We start from the raw sequence: 24,624 nt of genomic DNA, 5'->3' as shown, positions 1-24,624 counted from the left end.
CCTTATGTGTTGACTAAAATCAGATTCCAAAAGTGCTATTTGTGTTTGCTATTGTTTTTGTCTTTCTGATGGGATCTCCCCTTTTAATCCCATTATTTCAACACCTGTTGGACAATGCATTTGTACAGTCATGTGTGATAATGAGCTCATTTATTAAATGCAATTAATTAATACATTGCCACCTCTTGTTGTGTGTGTGTGTGTGTGTGTGTGTGTGTGTGTGTGTGTGTGTGTGTGTGTGTGTGTGTGTGTGTGTGTGTGTCTTCTGTGTTTCTGTGTTTCCGGCATTTCACATTGGAACAGCTCATTCACCTTCCTTGTCTTCTCTCCGCCCTCCCTTTTAGGTAGGTTAAAGAGCTGCACCTGAGCCAGCCACTGATTGATTGATGCAGCACCACAGTCAAATAGTGGAGTGGAGTAGGGGGAACAGCAAACAGCCATTAAAGCAGCCCGCCCGCCACAATGGACCTACCTGTGTACACTAGATGGATGTGATGGAATGTACTGTCGTCCCTACATTTCCAAGAAGAAGTAAGAATTGCAGTTGCAACAAACCCTTGCTTGCCTACAAAGAGAGCAGCAATTTGGATTTGTTACTATGTTACCTGGAAGAATAACAAACTGTGCAAGGATGGAGGTTGTAGGAGCAAAGAGAAGTTGTCTGTAAAGTTGGTGGATGCCTATTTTCCATTTTGCAGTCCCTTGTCTCCCTCTTGTGGCCTCCTGGAGGCAAATAAATGTGCAAAAAAAAGACAGCCTGGCGGCCGGCTGTTGCAGTGTTGCCCTCTCAGGCAACACTGAGTGACTGACTGAGCCGCACCGTCTTATATAAAGTTCAGACGGAACTTTGCACGTGTCATAGTGGAGCCCTCAGGATTCCAGAGCCAGCTTTCTGACATCATAATGGGGCCTGCCTCAGAGATAAAAGCCTGGGCCCAGGCAGTGTTGGTCAGTGCTGCTCAGCAGGCAGCACTGGACTGGACTGGACTGGATTACAGCTGATACAAGGTGTGAAGGAACAAGGGGTGGCTGTGGGCATGCACTTGCTGCCGCTGCCAGTGTTTATCTGCATGGCAGGAGGGCATTTGGGCGTTGCCAGGAAGGCGTTTTTATGTAGATTCCTCCTCTTTCAGCACTGCATTGTGGTGCAAGCAAAAGAAGCAAATCCTGTGTAGCTTCCTCTCCGGCCTTTATTCACCTCCCTCCCGCTTAGTAGCTGTAAATGTGTGTGAGCCTGCAGGGCCCCATGGAATTGCCTAGGAGTAGGCTGAATCAATCGCTGCAAGGGGTGAACAGCAGTATGGGACAGGCTCGGGCAAGGCAAGGGCCGCTCGGGTTATCGCTTCTCGGCCTTTTGGCACGATCTCGTGTCATTAGGTGATCAGCATGTCATGCCCTTGGCCTTTTGGCATCGCCACCTCGGTGGCTTAAGCCATCTGCTGCTATTAGGGGGTAGGCTGAGTGATCATTAGTAGAGCGATCATGGGAGCTAGGCTCCGCTACGCTGGGATCGGGGAAACCCGGATCAAGAACGCTTTCGGTATCGACGTACCCTTGGATAAAAGAGATCTGTTTTCATTGAAGCATCTGGTGCAAGACATCCTCTTCAAGACCCTCAATGTCAGCAGGAGCGACATTCTATGCCTTCAGGACCCTAGAGGTAACCGTTTTACTCTTGTTCTCAACAGTCTCAATGCTTGTTACAATTTGTATGCGACAATCAAGGCAAACCTGCAAAATACTGAGCTGGATGGACTTGTCTTCACTGTGCTGTATAACAATGATGTGCCATTGGTTGTGCTTATGTACAATCCTCATGTGTTGGTGGAGGACATTCTTTCTTTTCTAAGGAAGTACTGCTCCTATGCAAGTTATTCCCACCAGGTTCTAAACACTGAGTCTATATGGACTGGAAAACATAAGTTTTTTGTGCGCTTTGAAGAGGACCCTGCAGGACCATTGGGGGTTAAATACCCTCCCAGAAATTTTGCAATTGGCCGTGATAAAGGTTATTTATTTTTCCCCCAGCCTCCTGTGTTTTGCAGGAAGTGTAAAACGTATGGGCATACTTATGAAGACTGCACACAGGAAGGGGTTACATGCAACAAATGCAACCAGGATGGTCATCTGGCTAAAGACTGTAAGAATCCTATTGTGTGCAACATGTGTAGTACAGTGGGACATGCATTTAAAAACTGCCCAATGCGTGCAAAAAATAAGAGGGTGAGGACTATGGCGGAGGTAGTAGCAGGTGAAGCCAGTGGCAGTACATCTAATGTGGTTCTAAGCTCTGTTGTCCAGGGAATTCAGGAGCCGACGCCTAAGGAGCCTGCTGAGCCGACGCCTCCCAGAGGGCCTGCTGGGCCATCACCTCCTGGGGAGCCTGCTGAATCTCTCACTGAGCTAACTCATGCTAGCAAAACGGTGGCTGAAGAAATGGAAGTGGCTTTGTTGGAAGGAGACCTGCCTCACCCCTCTGATGACTTGACTGGTTTGAGGGGGGATGGTGAGATAGATGCTTCTCTCTCCAGGACTCCGGTCTTGTCCTGGGAAGGAATTTACATAGAACAAGATGGCGGAGGTGGCCAAGGAGACTTTCCATCTTCTCTTGTGAGATCTGCTGAGGAGGAGGGAGAAGGGTCGTCTTCCAAAAGACTACGTACTATGCTGTCACCCTTGAGTGAGGATGGAGCCAGCCCAGACAGGGGAATTTACCCTATCTCTCATTTCTCTGAGGATTTTCCTTTTTTAGGGGAGGACGCAGAAAAAGCTGTCTTCGTGTCCGGTTGCCAGCCTCCAGGAGGCGTAGGCTGATCAGACAGTGGGGTATCGGTGGTTACGTTCGTAAAAAGATCAAGATATGGGCTCCAAAACTACATTTAATGTCATATCCATAAATGTCAGACAAATAGCATCTAAGTCTAGACGTGCTTTAGTTTTGGATCATGTCAGGAATCTTGGAGCAGAAATTTCTTGCCTGCAGGAATGTGGCATATCTGAACCACCGGGGGAGGGGGATTGGCCCTATGGGCAATGTGTTTGGTCAGGGTCTTCGTTTAATAAAAATGATGGTGTAGGGATACTACTGGGGAATAAGGGTATAAACTTGGAGAGTTACACAGTGGTTGAAATAGGTCGATGTTTGATTGCAGTAGTGTGTTGTAGGGGATTTAGGGTCAGGGTGATAAATACGTATTGCCCTACAGACAGGGCGAGTAGGCTGGCTTTGTTAGAAAAGCTGAGCATTTTCCTACCTGGGAGGATACCTACAATTTTTGTAGGAGATTTCAATTGCTCCTTTGATGGAGAGGGCCTGGATGTGACCGGGAAAAAGTTAAATCAATTAATGTCTGACTTTTCTTTTCTAGATACGGCAGAAATGCATTTGGGTAAGCCACCACCACCAACGTATAAATCAGACAGAGGAGGGGTTGAGTCTAGGATTGACCGTATATGTGTATCCAAGAATCTAGTTTGTAAGACTTTTGTTCAAAGTGAGGTACCATTTTCGGATCATGTATGTTTGCAAGTATGGATGGAAGGTAATTGTAAATTTAGTTTTGGGAGGGGTGTATGGAAGTTGAATAGTAGATTATTAGAGGATGTGGAAGTGATGGATGAGTTTAAGTGTAAGTATGCTGTGTGGAAAAGGGAGAAAAATAGTTTTAAAGATGTGCTTAAGTGGTGGGATTGGGTGAAAGTGCAGATTAAAAATTTTTTTGTAAGATGGGGACATAAACAAGCTACTAGACTACGTAATCAGTATAAAGATCTGAATGTTAGGATAGAATGGTTACGTAAGATGGGTGAAAATGGGATTGATATGAGTGATTTGTTGGAAGAGGCCAGAAAGGAGTTAAAGCAGGTTTTGGAAAGAAAAGGTAAAGAAATCATTTTTAGATCAAAAGTGGAATATCTAGATAAAAATGAAAAATGTACAAGATTTTTTTTCAAAAAAATGTGTGGTAAGAAAGAAGATATGAATGAAGTTGTTAATGAGAAAGGTGAGTGTATGGAGGGTGTAGATGTGGTAAAAGTGGTGGAATCATACTATTCAGAGTTGTATGGGAAAAAATGGATTGATAATGGTTTGATGAATGAGGTTTTGGGTGGTTTGGAAAGTGTCCTTGGTGAGGATGACTGCGTGGGGTTGAATGAAGAGATAACTCTTGAAGAAGTGAAGAATGTGATAATGAGTGCGGGGAAAAATAAAACTCCTGGTAAAGATGGTATTCCGGTGGAATTCTACGTAAAGATGTGGGAGGTAATTGGGGTAGACTTGCTGGAAGTGTGTAAGAATATATGGGATAAAGGGGTTTTGTGTGAGTCTATGAAAGAAGGTGTGATTGTTTTGATCTACAAGAAAGGAGACAAGAAGTGTTTGGGTAATTGGAGGCCAATTTCATTATTGAATGCAGATTATAAATGTTTTAGTAAAATCTTGGCTAATCGTATGCGTGAGGTGGTAGGTAAAATTGTAGGGGAGGAGCAAGTGTGTGCTGTGCCAGGTAGAAGTATGACTGATAATTTGGTTTTGTTGAGAGATTTGATTGGTGACTGTATGAGTAGGAAACAGAAGTGTATGATGTTTGCATTGGATTTTGAAAAGGCTTTCGATAGGGTGTCGCACGGGTTTATGTTTGCGGTACTTGCTAGGATGGGTTTCTCCACTAGGTTTTTGGAAGGTGTGAAGTGTTTGTACAGGGATGTGTCAAGTGAAGTTTTGGTGAATGGTAATTTAAGTTCAAAAGTATGTGTAGAATCTGGGGTTAGACAGGGGTGCCCTATGTCCCCTGTTTTGTTTATTTGTGTAATTGAAGTTCTGATGTGTTTAGTAAGAAGAGATAAGGTAATGAGAGGTTTTCTGATCCCAGGGAGTGGGGGTAAATGTGTTAAAATTTTGGGTTATATGGATGATGTGGTGGTTGTGAGTGATTGTATGGCTGGGCTGAATAGAGTTAAATTATGGTTGGATTTCTTCTGTGGTGCATCTGCTTTTAAAGTGAATTGGGGTAAGTGTGTATTCAAGTGTTTTGGGGACAGGGGAGTAAGAATGGGAGGGGTGCGAAATGAAGTGGGTGCAGTGAAAGTGTTGGGGATTCAGTTTAATGATGATTTAAGAGGGAATGAGAGTTGGGATGAATGCGGCTTGAGAATTGAGAGGAAGTTAAATTTTTGGAGGCTTAGGGACCTGACCCTATCGGGGAAGGTATTAATAATAAAATCGGTTATTCTGCCAATTCTGGTCTTTGTGGCTTGTGTTTTTCCAACCGCCAGTAGGAAGATTAAGAAGTTAGAGAAAATGGTTTTTACTTTTTTTTGGGGAAGCCGAATGGAGAAACTGAAGCGTGAATTTGTGTATAAGTCTTGTGAGAATGGGGGTTTGGGTTTTCCACATGTTGAGGTTTTTCTTGGGCTTAATTATATTAAAATGGTGGTGGTTCTTTTGGGAAAAGGAAGTAAGAGCGCGTATATGGTTAGGTATATGGCGGGTTGGATGCTTTATGGGTTAGATTGGGTTAAGAGAGATGCTACTGTGCCTGTTGCGTATGTATGTCCTGTATGGTATATTCTGATTGAAAAATTTATTAGGAAGCATGATTTGATTGCAGTTCCAATGGGTGAGTTTAAGAATAAGAAGGCTGTGTCAAAAAGGTTGTGTGTGAATGAGGTTGTCTGTAATATTGTGGGTTTGAGAGGACAGGATGTTGTGAATGTTTGGAAGAAGTTAAGTGTGACAGGTATGTCAAATAGGCAAAAAGACATAGTGTGGATGGCGATGCATGATATTTTGCCTGTTAGAGATGTGCAGAGGAGGAGGATGTTAGTTAGATTTGAGGTTTGTCCAAGAGTTGGGTGTGGTTCGTGTGAGACTGTAAGACATCTCTTTTGGGACTGTGATTATGCTTATGAGGTTTGGAGAAGAATGGGTGGTTTGTGTAAGGAATTGGCTGGGGTAAGTTTTATGGATTGGAAGGTCGCAATGTTCGCTATAGGTGCATGTAATAGGGCAAGTGATAGGATATTATGGTTGATTATGGTGTGTATAATGGAGAGCTTGTGGGATGTGCGCAATTTAGGTATTTTCAAGCATAAGTGGGTACCAATTAATGATTGTGTGAGGATGATATTGTCTAGATTATATGTGGTTTATCGCTGGGATAGTCAGTGTGGTGGTGGCATAGACGCAGAGGGAGTTTGGAAATTTAAGAAATGGAGAAGGTTAGTGAAATACAGTTAATTGTTGTTTTCTATCTCTGTTTCAAATGTTGTCCCTTGTTTTATTATGTTTCTTTTTGATCGGAATAAAGTATTACCATGATGATGTATGACTAAGGCAACTTATGCCTTAAAGATGCAAAATGGTTCTTGCGTTGTACTGTTGCTTTAAGTTGAACTGAATGGTATAAAAAAAAAAAAAAAAAAAAAAAAAAATCTGTTCTTATCAGTTTAATATCTGATACGTCCCCTATCTGGGGACCATATATTAAATGGATTTTTAGAACAGGGAGATGGAAATAGAGCTTGCTCTGTCCACTCCACGCATTGACCTGGTATTGCAGTATTTCCAGGACCGGTGCACCCTTCCCTTATGTGTTGACTAAAATCAGATTCCAAAAGTGCTATTTGTGTTTGCTATTGTTTTTGTCTTTCTGATGGGATCTCCCCTTTTAATCCCATTATTTCAACACCTGTTGGACAATGCATTTGTACAGTCATGTGTGATAATGAGCTCATTTATTAAATGCAATTAATTAATACATTGCCACCTCTTGTTGTGTGTGTGTGTGTGTGTGTGTGTGTGTGTGTGTGTGTGTGTGTGTGTGTGTGTGTGTGTGTGTGTGTGTCTTCTGTGTTTCTGTGTTTCCGGCATTTCACATTGGAACAGCTCATTCACCTTCCTTGTCTTCTCTCCGCCCTCCCTTTTAGGTAGGTTAAAGAGCTGCACCTGAGCCAGCCACTGATTGATTGATGCAGCACCACAGTCAAATAGTGGAGTGGAGTAGGGGGAACAGCAAACAGCCATTAAAGCAGCCCGCCCGCCACAATGGACCTACCTGTGTACACTAGATGGATGTGATGGAATGTACTGTCGTCCCTACATTTCCAAGAAGAAGTAAGAATTGCAGTTGCAACAAACCCTTGCTTGCCTACAAAGAGAGCAGCAATTTGGATTTGTTACTATGTTACCTGGAAGAATAACAAACTGTGCAAGGATGGAGGTTGTAGGAGCAAAGAGAAGTTGTCTGTAAAGTTGGTGGATGCCTATTTTCCATTTTGCAGTCCCTTGTCTCCCTCTTGTGGCCTCCTGGAGGCAAATAAATGTGCAAAAAAAAGACAGCCTGGCGGCCGGCTGTTGCAGTGTTGCCCTCTCAGGCAACACTGAGTGACTGACTGAGCCGCACCGTCTTATATAAAGTTCAGACGGAACTTTGCACGTGTCATAGTGGAGCCCTCAGGATTCCAGAGCCAGCTTTCTGACATCATAATGGGGCCTGCCTCAGAGATAAAAGCCTGGGCCCAGGCAGTGTTGGTCAGTGCTGCTCAGCAGGCAGCACTGGACTGGACTGGACTGGATTACAGCTGATACAAGGTGTGAAGGAACAAGGGGTGGCTGTGGGCATGCACTTGCTGCCGCTGCCAGTGTTTATCTGCATGGCAGGAGGGCATTTGGGCGTTGCCAGGAAGGCGTTTTTATGTAGATTCCTCCTCTTTCAGCACTGCATTGTGGTGCAAGCAAAAGAAGCAAATCCTGTGTAGCTTCCTCTCCGGCCTTTATTCACCTCCCTCCCGCTTAGTAGCTGTAAATGTGTGTGAGCCTGCAGGGCCCCATGGAATTGCCTAGGAGTAGGCTGAATCAATCGCTGCAAGGGGTGAACAGCAGTATGGGACAGGCTCGGGCAAGGCAAGGGCCGCTCGGGTTATCGCTTCTCGGCCTTTTGGCTAAGATCAAGTGTAGTATCTGTTCTTATCAGTCCTTGTAAGGATAGATAGCTCGGAGAACCACTGGGGGCTATAAACACTAGCTCAGCGATCCAAGAGCGTTCCAGACGAAGCCGGCGACGAACTGCGGAGAAGAACCACCGAAGACGAAGATCCAGAAGGGAGAAGCCGCCATCGGGGAAGAAGCTCCGGGAGATCGCTGCCGGGAAGAAGAAGGAGAACTTCGGAGAAGAGCCGCTGCTGAAGGGGATCTTCGAAGAAGCTCGGCCGCAGAAGAAGAAGCTCGACGAGGAACCGCTGCGGAAGAAATTTCGTGGAAGAACCTCGGCCAGCAAGGAGAAGATTTGCATAGCTCCGCCCCCTTCGGGAAAGAGCTATCGAAGATCCTCCCCAAGCGACAGGAACAGCTGGAAGAAGCCATGGCCTCAACCAGCAACCCTGCCACCCAGAAGAAGAAGGCTGATGGACCAGGTGAGCCGGTCCAGGCCAGGACATCTCCTCCTGAAGCCTCCTCAAGCGAACAGGCCACCAGGAAGCCGAACCAGGCTGCTCCAACCCTGGAGCCCTGGATGAAGCAGACGGTGGCCCTGAAGCTGAAGGAGGTGGACGGGAGAGTGCCGGACATGACGGAAGAAGTGTTCTGCCAGAAGATGCTCCTGGACCAGGGCTTCGCTAAGCCGGAGACCATCAGCATCCAGGCCTTCATGACCGGGATGTTCTTCGTGACCTTCGCTTCGATCAACATCTGCAGAAGGTACTGGGAGATGGTGAAAGCGGCGAGGCCTGAATCCCCTTTCTCTCGCTTTGTGGGCAACTGCCCTGTCCAAAGAGAGGAAAGGCGGGTGACGGTCTCAATGCGGAACCCACACACCCCCGGCAAAGACATCACCACGCTCCTGAAGCGGTTCTGCACAGTGGTGAGGGAACCCACCCACATCCTGAACGGACTCGGCTTCTGGACTGGCAAGTGGTCGGTAATCGTCCGACTGAACAAGGATTCGAGCGCGGAAGACGGCCTCCAGCACCTGCCCCAGTCATTCTCGCTGGGCAACTCCTACGGCCTCATCTATTACCCGGACATGCCGCAGATCTGCAGGAGATGCAGCAAGAAGGGTCATTCGGTGAAGGACTGCAAGGAGGACGCCTGCAAGAACTGCCGGGTAACAGGACACGAGACCAAAGACTGCCCGAAACGGACAATGTGCAACCTCTGCGGACAAGCAGCCCACTCTTACAAGGACTGCCCGAAGAGGGATCGATCCTGGGCAACTGTAGCAGCGAAAGCTCCAGCCAGAGGGAACCCCGCCCCAGCCAGAGCTCCAGCGGCACAGAAGACCGGGAAAAAGAAGGATGGTAAGAAGACGACAGTCCCTCCCCCCCCTCTCCCGGCCCTCCCTCGCCCTACCCTTCCCACCCTCCCTCGCCCGGCCCTCCCCACCCCCCCGTCCCCAACCCCTGTCACCCCCACTGAGGCTCTCACCTTCTCCTACCCACCCATCTCAGTGGTCCTGTCACCTGCACCTCTCCCAACCCAGCCTCCCTTCTCCCCAGCTCCAGCAGCACTAACATCTTCCCCTCCAGCTGCTGGAGTCCTCTCCCTGGAGGATTTTCCCCCTCTTGTCTCCTCAGGTGCCATCCAGAGGAAGAGAAAGGTGAGGGACAGCCCAGCTGCTGAGTCCTCAAAGCGACAAGTCGTGGAAATCTGCGAAGATTCCCTTGCGCAGCAGGAGGAAATGGAGCAGATGGTGGAGGAACTCGTGTCTGAACCTGAGGTCATCGACTTCACAACAGACATCCAGGTGGCTACAATCCTGGAACAATTTTTGTCAGAGGGCCTGCTGGATCTTCCGGACCCGCCAGGCTCCAGAGAGGAGGATCCGCCCGACCGGACTGGTAACTAAGGTGTATCGTTTGCACTAACCTTCTTTATTCTCCCCCATGGCTGCTAAACTTAACATCTTTAGCCTCAATGTGAGGAGTGTTAGAGATAGGACTAGATGTCAGATGGTGCTAACTTTTCTTTCCAAGCAGTCGAGTGATGTATTTATGCTGCAGGAATGTACTCTCCCCTCTTCCAGGTCATACCATCATCTGGCCAGGCAGTGGACCCATGGCCCGTCCTACTGGTCTGGTGGGGGCGACTGTAAGTCTGCAGGGGTTGCCATCCTGATTAGGGGAAGCGTATTTACTGTTGACTCTGTCCAGGAGCTCGTCTGCGGCCGCTTGTTGGTCGTAGACGGTTCCTGGGCGGGAGAGCCGATTAGGCTCATCAACGTGTACGCTCCCCCTATGAAGGCTGAGCGCCTGGAACTATTCCAGACCCTGCGGACCCAGCTCGCCACCACTAGGGCAGTGGTGATGGCCGGGGACTTCAACTGCCCCATCGAAGAGGATGGACGAAGTTCCGGCACTTCAATCAAGCTGGATGTCAGTTCCAAACTGCTTATCGAGATGGTAACCGAAGCATCCTTGCAGGACGTTGTGGGCTCCATGGGGATCGGCTCTGTGAACTATTCATGGAGCCGACCCGATGGCTCACTTCGTTCTCGGATTGACTTTGTGTTCACCTCCCGGGCAGTCAAGCAGCATGGGCACTCCATGGTCCCCTGCTTCTTCTCTGACCACAGGGCCATTCTCTTCCAGGGTGCCATCGGCCACGGTTTTCCTCCCGGCCCTGGCTCCTGGAAGCTGAATTGTGCCCTGCTGGAAAGAGAAGAGGTACTGGCGGAACTTGGAGACGCCTATATTGTTTGGAGGAATGATAAAGTTTTCTTTGACAAAACCTGTGACTGGTGGGAATATGTTAAAGTTGAATTTCGTTGTTTCTTTCAGGCAAAAAGTCGTCAACAGGCGTGTGAGAGGAAGAGAGACTTCAGAGAGATGCAGCGTCAGCTGCGATCCCTGCAAGACCTCCTTCAATGCGGCTGGGACGTCAGGAAGGAGCTGGAGGAAGCCAAAAAGGGCCTGAAAAGGCACTTTGAGGAGGAATCCAAGCGAATTGTCTTTCGTTCCAAGGTGGAGAACCTGGAGAAGGGTGAGAAATGTAACTCGTTCTTTTTCAGGAAACTCCATGCCGGCCACACGCCCCTGAAGGAACTCCGAGATGAGACCGGAAACATGCATTCTGGGAAGAAGGAGGTGATGGGAGTCGTCACAGACTACTACCGAAGCCTCTACTCCCGGAAAACCACTGACCCCGAAGCCGCCGATAAATTCCTGTCAGGTATCACTAATCATCTTGATCCTGCAGGTACGGAGGCTATGGATGTACCCCTGACGGTGGAGGAACTGCTCTCTGCCGCTAAATCCTTCAGACCCGGCAGGACCCCGGGCAGTGATGGTCTCCCAGCAGAGCTCTATGTAGCGCTGGGGGACTTGATCTGTCCGGACCTGCTGGAGCTCTATGAGGAGATGGTGGTGGAGGGTAGAATGCCACCGTCCTTGAGAGAAGGCATGATCACGATCTTGTATAAACGGAAGGGGGAGAGATGTGACCTGAAAAACTGGCGTCCCATCTCTCTCCTGAACGTGGACTACAAGATCCTCGCCAAAGTATTGACCAACAGACTGAAGGTTGTCATCGGACAGATCATCGGATCGGACCAAACCTGCGGCATTCCTGGCCGTAGGGTGGCCGACAGTCTTGCCCTGGTGAGGGACACGGTGCATTACATGCAAAGCCGCCGTACACACGCGGCCCTGGTCAGTCTGGATCAGGAGAAGGCTTTTGACCGGGTCTCTCACGAATTCATGGGTAAGGCTCTGCGTAGGCTGCGGCTTGGCAGGTTGTTCTGTTTGTATGTTAACCTGATGTATTGCGACATTTACAGCTCGGTGCTGGTGAACGGCTGGAAGACTGACCCCTTTCCTGTATCGTCGGGGGTTAGACAAGGCTGTCCTCTTTCACCTCTCCTTTTTGTTTGTGTTATAGAGCTCTTCGCAGAGGCTATCCGGCAGAATGGAGAGATCAGAGGGATCACCGCACCAGGTCCAGGACACTTCGAGGTCAAATGCTCGCTGTACATGGACGACGTGACCGTCTTCTGCGCTGACCAGAGTTCGGTGACTGCACTCGTCCAGACCTGTGAGGAGTTCGGACGCGCTTCAGGGGCAAAAGTCAACTGCGGGAAGTCGGAAGCCATGCTCTTCGGAAAGTGGTACCTGCCTTCTCCTGCCTCCTTCCCGTTTACTATCAAGCCGGACTTCATCAAAATTCTGGGAGTCTGGTTCGGTAAGGAAGGTGCAGCCCTAAAGTCGTGGGAAGAACGCTTGGCCAAAGTCAACCAAAGGATCGGACTGTGGAGCCTCAGACAACTCACTATTGAGGGCAAAGCAATGGTCCTGCGTAACGAAGTCTTGCCTGTGCTACAATACACTGCACAGGCATGGCCCCCTCTTGCAACGGTCTCGAGGGCCATTACCAGGACTGTGTTTCGCTTCATCTGGGGCTCGAAAATGGACAGAGTAAAGCGGACTGTTATGTACAAGGAGCCCCGCAAAGGTGGGAAGGGTATACCCGACATTCCCACTCTGCTGCGGATCGCTTTTGTATGTGACTGTGTTCGTAGGACTCTGAGGACAGCAAACGGCTCTGCGGGCAAGGCCATGTCCCGCTACTTCCTCCTTCCCCTCTGGCGAGGTTTTGGCTGGGATAAGTGGGACAGCTCCTTCCCTTACAACTGGCACGCTCCCTGGTTCTACGGAGATGTCGTCCGGTTTGTGAGGGAGCATCAACTGGAGGGTCTTAAGCCCGACTTGTGGAAACCTAAGACGATCCACAAGCACATCAGAGCAAAGGACTCACTGGAGTTTGTTCCAGGGCTTCATGCCGACACGTTGGAGACTGTTTGGACTAACGTGTCATCTGGCAGGTTGACCAACGGGCACAAGGACATTTCATGGATGGCCATCCAGGGAGGACTGCCTCTTAGGTCATTCATGCATGCCCGCAACCTGTGCAAGACCCGGTACTGCCCCAGGTGCCCCTTCACGGAGGAAACATCTTTGCACATTTTCTGGCAGTGCCCCTTTGCACAGGGTCTGTTGAAAGCCTTGGAACACGAACTCAAGGACTCAGTTCCCAGGAACAGACTGTCGTACCGCTCGGTACTTTATGGACTATTTCCTGGGAATACCACGGATGGAGCAATCCAGGAAGCCTGGCGCCTTATGAACTGTTTTAAGGACGCTATATGGTTCGCCAGGAATCGTCTGATTCTGCGGAGAGAGAGTGTGTCCGTCCAGGACTGCCGCAGGCTGATCCACAGCCTGCTCAGAGACTATTCCACCTGGGACAGCCCGGACGTCGATGAGGAAGAGGACTGATACTCCCCTTCCCCCCACTCTCCCTTCTTGTGTGTTGTCTTTCAATAAAGCTTCGGGCCTGTGATTTCCCCCTTCCCTATCCCCTCCTACCCACTCCCCTATCCCATCACTTGTCTGTAATGCTTTGTTGTTTGGCGTTAGTGAATGCAAGAATGTTAGTGTAGCATGTGGTGTAATGTATAGCATAGGCTAGCCTGTACTGTGTATTATACTGCCATGTTATGTTTGACGACTGTTATTATTTATTATTTGCTGCTTCATGGCTTGCGCTGCGTCGCAGTAATGTTTGTATGATGACGATTGATTGTCAATAAAGCAATTTTCAATCAAAAAATCTGTTCTTATCAGTTTAATATCTGATACGTCCCCTATCTGGGGACCATATATTAAATGGATTTTTAGAACAGGGAGATGGAAATAGAGCTTGCTCTGTCCACTCCACGCATTGACCTGGTATTGCAGTATTTCCAGGACCGGTGCACCCTTCCCTTATGTGTTGACTAAAATCAGATTCCAAAAGTGCTATTTGTGTTTGCTATTGTTTTTGTCTTTCTGATGGGATCTCCCCTTTTAATCCCATTATTTCAACACCTGTTGGACAATGCATTTGTACAGTCATGTGTGATAATGAGCTCATTTATTAAATGCAATTAATTAATACATTGCCACCTCTTGTTGTGTGTGTGTGTGTGTGTGTGTGTGTGTGTGTGTGTGTGTGTGTGTGTGTGTGTGTGTGTGTGTGTGTGTGTCTTCTGTGTTTCTGTGTTTCCGGCATTTCACATTGGAACAGCTCATTCACCTTCCTTGTCTTCTCTCCGCCCTCCCTTTTAGGTAGGTTAAAGAGCTGCACCTGAGCCAGCCACTGATTGATTGATGCAGCACCACAGTCAAATAGTGGAGTGGAGTAGGGGGAACAGCAAACAGCCATTAAAGCAGCCCGCCCGCCACAATGGACCTACCTGTGTACACTAGATGGATGTGATGGAATGTACTGTCGTCCCTACATTTCCAAGAAGAAGTAAGAATTGCAGTTGCAACAAACCCTTGCTTGCCTACAAAGAGAGCAGCAATTTGGATTTGTTACTATGTTACCTGGAAGAATAACAAACTGTGCAAGGATGGAGGTTGTAGGAGCAAAGAGAAGTTGTCTGTAAAGTTGGTGGATGCCTATTTTCCATTTTGCAGTCCCTTGTCTCCCTCTTGTGGCCTCCTGGAGGCAAATAAATGTGCAAAAAAAAGACAGCCTGGCGGCCGGCTGTTGCAGTGTTGCCCTCTCAGGCAACACTGAGTGACTGACTGAGCCGCACCGTCTTATATAAAGTTCAGACGGAACTTTGCACGTGTCATAGTGGAGCCCTCAGGATTCCAGAGCCAGCTTTCTGACATCATAATGGGGCCTGCCTCAGAGATAAAAGCCTGGGCCCAGGCAGTGTTGGTCAGTGCTGCTCAGCAGGCAGCACTGGACTGGACTGGACTGGATTACAGCTGATACAAGGTGTGAAGGAACAAGGGGTGGCTGTGGGCATGCACTTGCTGCCGCTGCCAGTGTTTATCTGCATGGCAGGAGGGCATTTGGGCGTTGCCAGGAAGGCGTTTTTATGTAGATTCCTCCTCTTTCAGCACTGCATTGTGGTGCAAGCAAAAGAAGCAAATCCTGTGTAGCTTCCTCTCCGGCCTTTATTCACCTCCCTCCCGCTTAGTAGCTGTAAATGTGTGTGAGCCTGCAGGGCCCCATGGAATTGCCTAGGAGTAGGCTGAATCAATCGCTGCAAGGGGTGAACAGCAGTATGGGACAGGCTCGGGCAAGGCAAGGGCCGCTCGGGTTATCGCTTCTCGGCCTTTTGGCTAAGATCAAGTGTAGTATCTGTTCTTATCAGTTTAATATCTGATACGTCCCCTATCTGGGGACCATATATTAAATGGATTTTTAGAACAGGGAGATGGAAATAGAGCTTGCTCTGTCCACTCCACGCATTGACCTGGTATTGCAGTATTTCCAGGACCGGTGCACCCTTCCCTTATGTGTTGACTAAAATCAGATTCCAAAAGTGCTATTTGTGTTTGCTATTGTTTTTGTCTTTCTGATGGGATCTCCCCTTTTAATCCCATTATTTCAACACCTGTTGGACAATGCATTTGTACAGTCATGTGTGATAATGAGCTCATTTATTAAATGCAATTAATTAATACATTGCCACCTCTTGTTGTGTGTGTGTGTGTGTGTGTGTGTGTGTGTGTGTGTGTGTGTGTGTGTGTGTGTGTGTGTGTGTGTGTGTGTGTGTCTTCTGTGTTTCTGTGTTTCCGGCATTTCACATTGGAACAGCTCATTCACCTTCCTTGTCTTCTCTCCGCCCTCCCTTTTAGGTAGGTTAAAGAGCTGCACCTGAGCCAGCCACTGATTGATTGATGCAGCACCACAGTCAAATAGTGGAGTGGAGTAGGGGGAACAGCAAACAGCCATTAAAGCAGCCCGCCCGCCACAATGGACCTACCTGTGTACACTAGATGGATGTGATGGAATGTACTGTCGTCCCTACATTTCCAAGAAGAAGTAAGAATTGCAGTTGCAACAAACCCTTGCTTGCCTACAAAGAGAGCAGCAATTTGGATTTGTTACTATGTTACCTGGAAGAATAACAAACTGTGCAAGGATGGAGGTTGTAGGAGCAAAGAGAAGTTGTCTGTAAAGTTGGTGGATGCCTATTTTCCATTTTGCAGTCCCTTGTCTCCCTCTTGTGGCCTCCTGGAGGCAAATAAATGTGCAAAAAAAAGACAGCCTGGCGGCCGGCTGTTGCAGTGTTGCCCTCTCAGGCAACACTGAGTGACTGACTGAGCCGCACCGTCTTATATAAAGTTCAGACGGAACTTTGCACGTGTCATAGTGGAGCCCTCAGGATTCCAGAGCCAGCTTTCTGACATCATAATGGGGCCTGCCTCAGAGATAAAAGCCTGGGCCCAGGCAGTGTTGGTCAGTGCTGCTCAGCAGGCAGCACTGGACTGGACTGGACTGGATTACAGCTGATACAAGGTGTGAAGGAACAAGGGGTGGCTGTGGGCATGCACTTGCTGCCGCTGCCAGTGTTTATCTGCATGGCAGGAGGGCATTTGGGCGTTGCCAGGAAGGCGTTTTTATGTAGATTCCTCCTCTTTCAGCACTGCATTGTGGTGCAAGCAAAAGAAGCAAATCCTGTGTAGCTTCCTCTCCGGCCTTTATTCACCTCCCTCCCGCTTAGTAGCTGTAAATGTGTGTGAGCCTGCAGGGCCCCATGGAATTGCCTAGGAGTAGGCTGAATCAATCGCTGCAAGGGGTGAACAGCAGTATGGGACAGGCTCGGGCAAGGCAAGGGCCGCTCGGGTTATCGCTTCTCGGCCTTTTGGCTAAGATCAAGTGTAGTATCTGTTCTTATCAGTTTAATATCTGATACGTCCCCTATCTGGGGACCATATATTAAATGGATTTTTAGAACAGGGAGATGGAAATAGAGCTTGCTCTGTCCACTCCACGCATTGACCTGGTATTGCAGTATTTCCAGGACCGGTGCACCCTTCCCTTATGTGTTGACTAAAATCAGATTCCAAAAGTGCTATTTGTGTTTGCTATTGTTTTTGTCTTTCTGATGGGATCTCCCCTTTTAATCCCATTATTTCAACACCTGTTGGACAATGCATTTGTACAGTCATGTGTGATAATGAGCTCATTTATTAAATGCAATTAATTAATACATTGCCACCTCTTGTTGTGTGTGTGTGTGTGTGTGTGTGTGTGTGTGTGTGTGTGTGTGTGTGTGTGTGTGTGTGTGTGTGTGTGTGTGTGTGTGTGTCTTCTGTGTTTCTGTGTTTCCGGCATTTCACATTGGAACAGCTCATTCACCTTCCTTGTCTTCTCTCCGCCCTCCCTTTTAGGTAGGTTAAAGAGCTGCACCTGAGCCAGCCACTGATTGATTGATGCAGCACCACAGTCAAATAGTGGAGTGGAGTAGGGGGAACAGCAAACAGCCATTAAAGCAGCCCGCCCGCCACAATGGACCTACCTGTGTACACTAGATGGATGTGATGGAATGTACTGTCGTCCCTACATTTCCAAGAAGAAGTAAGAATTGCAGTTGCAACAAACCCTTGCTTGCCTACAAAGAGAGCAGCAATTTGGATTTGTTACTATGTTACCTGGAAGAATAACAAACTGTGCAAGGATGGAGGTTGTAGGAGCAAAGAGAAGTTGTCTGTAAAGTTGGTGGATGCCTATTTTCCATTTTGCAGTCCCTTGTCTCCCTCTTGTGGCCTCCTGGAGGCAAATAAATGTGCAAAAAAAAGACAGCCTGGCGGCCGGCTGTTGCAGTGTTGCCCTCTCAGGCAACACTGAGTGACTGACTGAGCCGCACCGTCTTATATAAAGTTCAGACGGAACTTTGCACGTGTCATAGTGGAGCCCTCAGGATTCCAGAGCCAGCTTTCTGACATCATAATGGGGCCTGCCTCAGAGATAAAAGCCTGGGCCCAGGCAGTGTTGGTCAGTGCTGCTCAGCAGGCAGCACTGGACTGGACTGGACTGGATTACAGCTGATACAAGGTGTGAAGGAACAAGGGGTGGCTGTGGGCATGCACTTGCTGCCGCTGCCAGTGTTTATCTGCATGGCAGGAGGGCATTTGGGCGTTGCCAGGAAGGCGTTTTTATGTAGATTCCTCCTCTTTCAGCACTGCATTGTGGTGCAAGCAAAAGAAGCAAATCCTGTGTAGCTTCCTCTCCGGCCTTTATTCACCTCCCTCCCGCTTAGTAGCTGTAAATGTGTGTGAGCCTGCAGGGCCCCATGGAATTGCCTAGGAGTAGGCTGAATCAATCGCTGCAAGGGGTGAACAGCAGTATGGGACAGGCTCGGGCAAGGCAAGGGCCGCTCGGGTTATCGCTTCTCGGCCTTTTGGCTAAGCTCAAGTGGCTAACCAGAGGCGTCCAGTGCTGAACTCTCGGCCCTGCAGCATCGCCCTTTGGGGCTTAAGCTGCTTGTTGCTATAGGGAGACAGCCAGTGGCAGGAAGGCGATCGACAATGGGCGTAATTGTGCGCCATGCTAAGGCCGGGGAAACCCGGGTCAAATATGGAATTCGTATTGAAGTGGATGCTGGATTGGAGAAAACCCTGGATATGCGATATTTGGTATGCAATGTCGTTTTTGGAATTTTGAAGGTGGAACGGACGAAGATTCTCTGTCTGCAGGAGCACAAGGTTGGTCATTATACTTTGATCTTGATGGATTTACCTGCTTGCCATAATCTGCATTTCAACTTGATGGAAAATATTAATAACCCTGAGCTTGCTGGACTCTCTTTTGTTTTACTCTATGATGAAGGAGAAGTCTTCTTGGTGGTTTTTTTGTATAATGCACATGTACCACTGCAGGATATTGTGGCCTTTTTGTCCAGGCATTGTGCATATGTCAAGTATGAAAACAAAATCTTGAACTCTGAATTGCTATGGACCGGGAAATACAAATTTCGTGTCCGTTTTCGCCAAAGCATTGAGGAACCAGGAGGTTTTCATTTCCCTCCTTCAAATTTCTCCATTGGAAGAGATAGGGGATATTTGTTCTTTCCCAGGTGTCCACCATTTTGTAGAAACTGCAAGGTTTTTGGCCATACAAAAGAAGGGTGTCAGAAAACGGGCAGGTGCTCCAAGTGCAATCAGGAGGGGCATGCAGCAAAGGAATGTGTTAATCGCATTGTCTGTAACCTGTGTGAGGTGGAAGGTCACGCCTTCAAAGACTGCCCTCTGCGGAAAAAATCATATGCAGATGCAGCCAGAATCAGAGTGTCTGAGATGCCTGGGATGGCGGGGCTGATGGGATATGCAAATGAGGCAACTATTGTCCATCATGCCTCTGGAGTTGCAACTTTAGCAGAAGTACAAGTGGAGGAAGGGGCAGGTATGGAGGCAGCCCCTGTCGAGGAAGATCTCCCTCACCCAACTGATGTCCAGACTGGGCTGCAGGGTGAGGGTGAAATTGAGGATGATGTGCCTGTGAATCCTGATGTCTCTTGGTGTCTGGATGAGGTGTTCCCAGAGGAATTTGGAGAGCAAGGGGACTTCACTACAGTTACCAGACCTGCTGATGAGATTCTGGACATGGGAGCCAAGAGGGCCAGGTTGACTGCGTCACCTCCGGTTACCCCTGGAAGAGATGCTGAATATCCTTCATCAATGATATCTTTGGATCAGCCTTTTCTGGAAGAAGGTCAAGGGACTCATCTCTTTACCTTAAATTGCCCGCCTCCAGAAGGCAAAGGCTGAGATATAAATGGACAGTTTGTGGATATTTGGTTGCTAAAATCAAAGTATGGCCACCAAAACTCTATGTAATGTCGTATCCTTAAATGTGCGACAAATTAAATCTAAGCCCAGGAGGGCTGCAGTCCTTGATTTTTTAAAAAATATAGGAGCTGATATTTATGCTTTGCAGGAATGTGGAATAGCAGAACCTGTGCCTGAGCAGGAGTGGCCACATGGCCAATGTATATGGTCTGGTTCCTCTATGAATAAAAATGATGGTGTAGGAATTTTGCTAGGGAATAGGAATTTAAAGTTAGAGAGCTATACTGTGGTGGAGGTGGGGAGGTGTATTTTGGCAGAGATTAATGTCAGAGGATGGAGGGTAAGGGTAATTAATATATATGGAGCAACAAAAAAAGAAGAAAGATTAGAGCTCCTAGAGAAATTGTCCTTTTTTTTGCCAGGGAGAATTCCCACGATTTGGGTTGGGGACTTTAACTGTGTGACGGAGGGGGAAAAAATGGATGTATCTGGTAAAAAGTTGTACCAAATAATCAAAGATTTTTCTTTTATAGATGCTGCTGAGGTTCATTTGGGAAAGCCACCACCCGACACTTATAGATCTGATAGAGGAGGGGTAACATCAAGGATAGATCGGGTGCTCTTCTCAAAAAATGTGGGGTGTATAAGTTTGCAGCAGCGTGATGTGACCTTTTCTGACCATGTGTGTATGTGTGCAACCTTTGAAGGGGATGCTCGTTTAGTGCGTGGTGCAGGCGTATGGAAGCTAAATGTAAGTTTGTTAGAGGATGAAAGAATTGTGAAGGCTTTTATATATGCTTATAAAGGATGGAAATTGCGGCAGGAATTTTTTGGGAATGTGTTGGAGTGGTGGGACTGGATGAAGAATGAATGTAAAAAATTTTTTAAAAAATGGGGCTATAAAAAAGCAGCTATGCTAAGAAACCAATATAATGAGTTGAATGTTAGAATAGAATGGTTAAGAAAACTTAGCGAGCTAGGGGTGGATGTGAGTGATTTGATGAGGGACGCAAGGAGTGAAAGTAGCCGTTTACTAGAGGAAAAAGGGAAAAAAATTATATATACATCAAAAGTGGAAAACTTAGACAAAGACGAAAAATGCACACGATTCTTTTTCAAAAAAATATGTGGTAAAAAGGATGATATGGATGAATTATTGAATGATAGGGGTGAGTGTGTTTCTGGAAAGGATGTGATGAGTGAAGTTGAAGGTTTTTATACCCAGTTGTATGGAGAGAAGTGGTATGATAAGGATTTGATGAATGAGGTTTTGAATGGGTTGGAAAATAAACTTGGAGAGGAAGATCGTGAGTCTCTGTGTGGTGATATTACCATGGATGAAGTGAGAAATGTGGTGATGAGTGCAAATAAAAATAAAACACCTGGGAAGGATGGGATTCCAATTGAATTATATGTGAGGATGTGGGATATAATGGGTGGGGATTTGCTTGCGGTATGTCAGTATATGTGGAAGCATGGTGTGCTGAGCGAATCTATGAAAGAAGGTGTGGTTGTGCTGATATATAAAAAAGGTGAGAAGAAAAACTTGGCAAACTGGAGGCCAATTACTTTGTTGGCTTCTGATTATAAGTGTTTTAGTAAAGTATTGGCCAATAGGATGCGTGAGGTTGTTGGTGAAGTGGTGAATGAAGATCAAGTGTGTGCAGTGCCTGGTAGAAGTATGACTGATAATTTGTTGTTACTAAGGGATATGATTGGGGACTGTATGGATAGAAAGCAGAAATGTATGGTCCTATCTGTGGATTTTGAAAAGGCATTTGATAGGGTGTCGCATGAGTTTATGTTTAAAGTGCTGTTTAAAATGGGTTTTCCGAGAAAGTTTGTGTATGCAGTGAAAGGTTTGTATAGGAACGTAACAAGTGAGTTTCTCGTAAATGGGTTTCTGAGTGGAAAAGTGGGGATAAGGTCAGGTGTCAGGCAGGGTTGCCCTATGTCCCCTGTCCTGTTCATTAGTGTGATTGAAGTATTGTTGTGTATGGTTAGAAGGGAAAAATTTATCAGTGGGTTATTAATCCCTGGGAGTAATGGGAAATTTGTGAAAGTGTTGGGTTATATGGACGATGTGGTGATTGTTAGTGAAAGGGAGGCGGAGATAAATAGAGCGAGATTGTTGTTGAGTTTGTTTTGTAGTGCGTCTGCGTTTAAAGTGAATTGGGGTAAATGTAGCTTTAAGTGTTTTGGTGACAGGTGTGTGAGAATGGATGGGGTTAAGTGTGAGATGGGTGCTATTAAAATATTGGGTGTGCAATTTAATGAGGATCTGAGAGGGACTGAAAGTTGGGATGAATGTGGTATGAGAATAGAACGAAAGCTGAACTTTTGGAGCCTGAGAAGTTTGACACTGACGGGAAAAATTCTGATAGTTAAAGCTGTTATATTACCAATTTTACTTTTTTGTGCAGTTGTTTTCCCTTTTGCTACCCATAAAATTAAGAAGACGGAAAAGATGATTTTTACCTTTTTTTGGGGGAGTAGAATGGAAAAATTGAAGAGAGAGTATGTGTATAAGATGTGTGTGAATGGTGGTTTAGATTTCCCAAATGTTGAGTTATTTTTGGGTTTGCATTATATCAAAGTGGTGTCTGTGTTAGTGCAGAGGAATAACAAGACTGGTTTCATGATTAGATACTTGGCTGGTTGGATGTTGTATGGTCTGAATTGGGTAAAGAGAGATGCAAGTGTGCCTGTGGCTTTCAAGTGTCCAGTGTGGTATATGAGGATTGAGGTTTTTGTGAGGAAAAATGACTTGCTTGCTGTGCCAATGAGTGGTTTTAAAAATAAGAATGCGGTGATGAAGAGAATACGTGCGAATGAAATTCCATGTGAAATTGCAGGTTTGAGGTCTAATGAAGTGCAGAGTGTATGGAGTAAATTGAAGGTGAGTGGTCTGTCAAACAGACAGCGTGATATTGTGTGGATGTCGCTGCATAATATCCTACCTGTTAGGCAAGTGCAGAAAAGAAGGGATCTTATTAGGTCTGAGGTTTGCCCGAGGGATGGATGTGGAGCAAGTGAGAGTGTGAGACATATGTTGTGGGATTGTGACTATTCGTATGAAGTATGGAAAGGGGTGGGTGGTTTGTGTAAAGAACTGGCGGGGGTAAAATTCGTTAATTGGAAAGTAGCAATGTTTGGAATGGGTGCAAGTAGTCGTATGAAAGATAGAATTATGTGGTTAATTATGGCATGTGTGATGGAAAGTTTGTGGGATGTGAGAAACTTGTTAGTGTTTAAAAGGAAATTAGTGCCTGTAAATGAGTGTATTAGGATGATTTTGTCTAGACTTTACGTCATATATTTGTGGGATAGACAGCATGGTGGTGGCTTAGATTCAGAGGGGATATGGAAGTTCAAAAAATGGAAATTCCTGATACGATGTAGGTAATATTGTTCTGTTTTTTTTGTGATTGTTTATGTGAATTGATTATGAATAAAGAACAAACCAGAATGATGCTAAGTTTGAAGCAACGTGGTTTTGATTTTCAAGTTTTGAGAAACATTATAAGTTGCTTATAACTAACTGAAATGGTTTTAAAAAAAAAAAAAAAAAAAAAAAAAAAAAATCTGTTCTTATCAGTTTAATATCTGATACGTCCCCTATCTGGGGACCATATATTAAATGGATTTTTAGAACAGGGAGATGGAAATAGAGCTTGCTCTGTCCACTCCACGCATTGACCTGGTATTGCAGTATTTCCAGGACCGGTGCACCCTTCCCTTATGTGTTGACTAAAATCAGATTCCAAAAGTGCTATTTGTGTTTGCTATTGTTTTTGTCTTTCTGATGGGATCTCCCCTTTTAATCCCATTATTTCAACACCTGTTGGACAATGCATTTGTACAGTCATGTGTGATAATGAGCTCATTTATTAAATGCAATTAATTAATACATTGCCACCTCTTGTTGTGTGTGTGTGTGTGTGTGTGTGTGTGTGTGTGTGTGTGTGTGTGTGTGTGTGTGTGTGTGTGTGTGTGTGTGTGTCTTCTGTGTTTCTGTGTTTCCGGCATTTCACATTGGAACAGCTCATTCACCTTCCTTGTCTTCTCTCCGCCCTCCCTTTTAGGTAGGTTAAAGAGCTGCACCTGAGCCAGCCACTGATTGATTGATGCAGCACCACAGTCAAATAGTGGAGTGGAGTAGGGGGAACAGCAAACAGCCATTAAAGCAGCCCGCCCGCCACAATGGACCTACCTGTGTACACTAGATGGATGTGATGGAATGTACTGTCGTCCCTACATTTCCAAGAAGAAGTAAGAATTGCAGTTGCAACAAACCCTTGCTTGCCTACAAAGAGAGCAGCAATTTGGATTTGTTACTATGTTACCTGGAAGAATAACAAACTGTGCAAGGATGGAGGTTGTAGGAGCAAAGAGAAGTTGTCTGTAAAGTTGGTGGATGCCTATTTTCCATTTTGCAGTCCCTTGTCTCCCTCTTGTGGCCTCCTGGAGGCAAATAAATGTGCAAAAAAAAGACAGCCTGGCGGCCGGCTGTTGCAGTGTTGCCCTCTCAGGCAACACTGAGTGACTGACTGAGCCGCACCGTCTTATATAAAGTTCAGACGGAACTTTGCACGTGTCATAGTGGAGCCCTCAGGATTCCAGAGCCAGCTTTCTGACATCATAATGGGGCCTGCCTCAGAGATAAAAGCCTGGGCCCAGGCAGTGTTGGTCAGTGCTGCTCAGCAGGCAGCACTGGACTGGACTGGACTGGATTACAGCTGATACAAGGTGTGAAGGAACAAGGGGTGGCTGTGGGCATGCACTTGCTGCCGCTGCCAGTGTTTATCTGCATGGCAGGAGGGCATTTGGGCGTTGCCAGGAAGGCGTTTTTATGTAGATTCCTCCTCTTTCAGCACTGCATTGTGGTGCAAGCAAAAGAAGCAAATCCTGTGTAGCTTCCTCTCCGGCCTTTATTCACCTCCCTCCCGCTTAGTAGCTGTAAATGTGTGTGAGCCTGCAGGGCCCCATGGAATTGCCTAGGAGTAGGCTGAATCAATCGCTGCAAGGGGTGAACAGCAGTATGGGACAGGCTCG

At 46.8% G+C, this 24,624-nt stretch overlaps 4 non-coding genes and 2 pseudogenes across 4 annotated transcripts; all 6 read left to right on the top strand.

The window, feature by feature from the left end:
* The first annotated feature begins 6,381 nt into the window (after nucleotides 1-6,381).
* Nucleotides 6,382-6,588, top strand: LOC142654161 (U2 spliceosomal RNA; annotated as a pseudogene).
* Nucleotides 6,589-7,924: 1,336 nt separating this feature from the next.
* On the top strand, nucleotides 7,925-8,026 carry LOC142654482 (U2 spliceosomal RNA; annotated as a pseudogene).
* A 5,542-nt stretch (nucleotides 8,027-13,568) lies between these two features.
* LOC142653834 (U2 spliceosomal RNA) lies at nucleotides 13,569-13,756 on the top strand. The gene has a single exon (XR_012848691.1). It is a non-coding gene; the product is annotated as a U2 spliceosomal RNA (small nuclear RNA).
* Nucleotides 13,757-15,094: 1,338 nt separating this feature from the next.
* Nucleotides 15,095-15,285, top strand: LOC142653467 (U2 spliceosomal RNA). Its single transcript, XR_012848397.1, has one exon. It is a non-coding gene; the product is annotated as a U2 spliceosomal RNA (small nuclear RNA).
* A 1,342-nt stretch (nucleotides 15,286-16,627) lies between these two features.
* LOC142653466 (U2 spliceosomal RNA) lies at nucleotides 16,628-16,818 on the top strand. The gene has a single exon (XR_012848396.1). It is a non-coding gene; the product is annotated as a U2 spliceosomal RNA (small nuclear RNA).
* A 6,297-nt stretch (nucleotides 16,819-23,115) lies between these two features.
* On the top strand, nucleotides 23,116-23,306 carry LOC142654085 (U2 spliceosomal RNA). The gene has a single exon (XR_012848866.1). It is a non-coding gene; the product is annotated as a U2 spliceosomal RNA (small nuclear RNA).
* The last annotated feature ends 1,318 nt before the right edge of the window (nucleotides 23,307-24,624 follow it).

The sequence above is a fragment of the Rhinoderma darwinii genome, chromosome 5 (assembly GCF_050947455.1).
Source record: "Rhinoderma darwinii isolate aRhiDar2 chromosome 5, aRhiDar2.hap1, whole genome shotgun sequence".
Classification (NCBI taxonomy): domain Eukaryota; kingdom Metazoa; phylum Chordata; class Amphibia; order Anura; family Rhinodermatidae; genus Rhinoderma; species Rhinoderma darwinii.
This window is presented reverse-complemented; position numbering and strand designations above follow the sequence as displayed.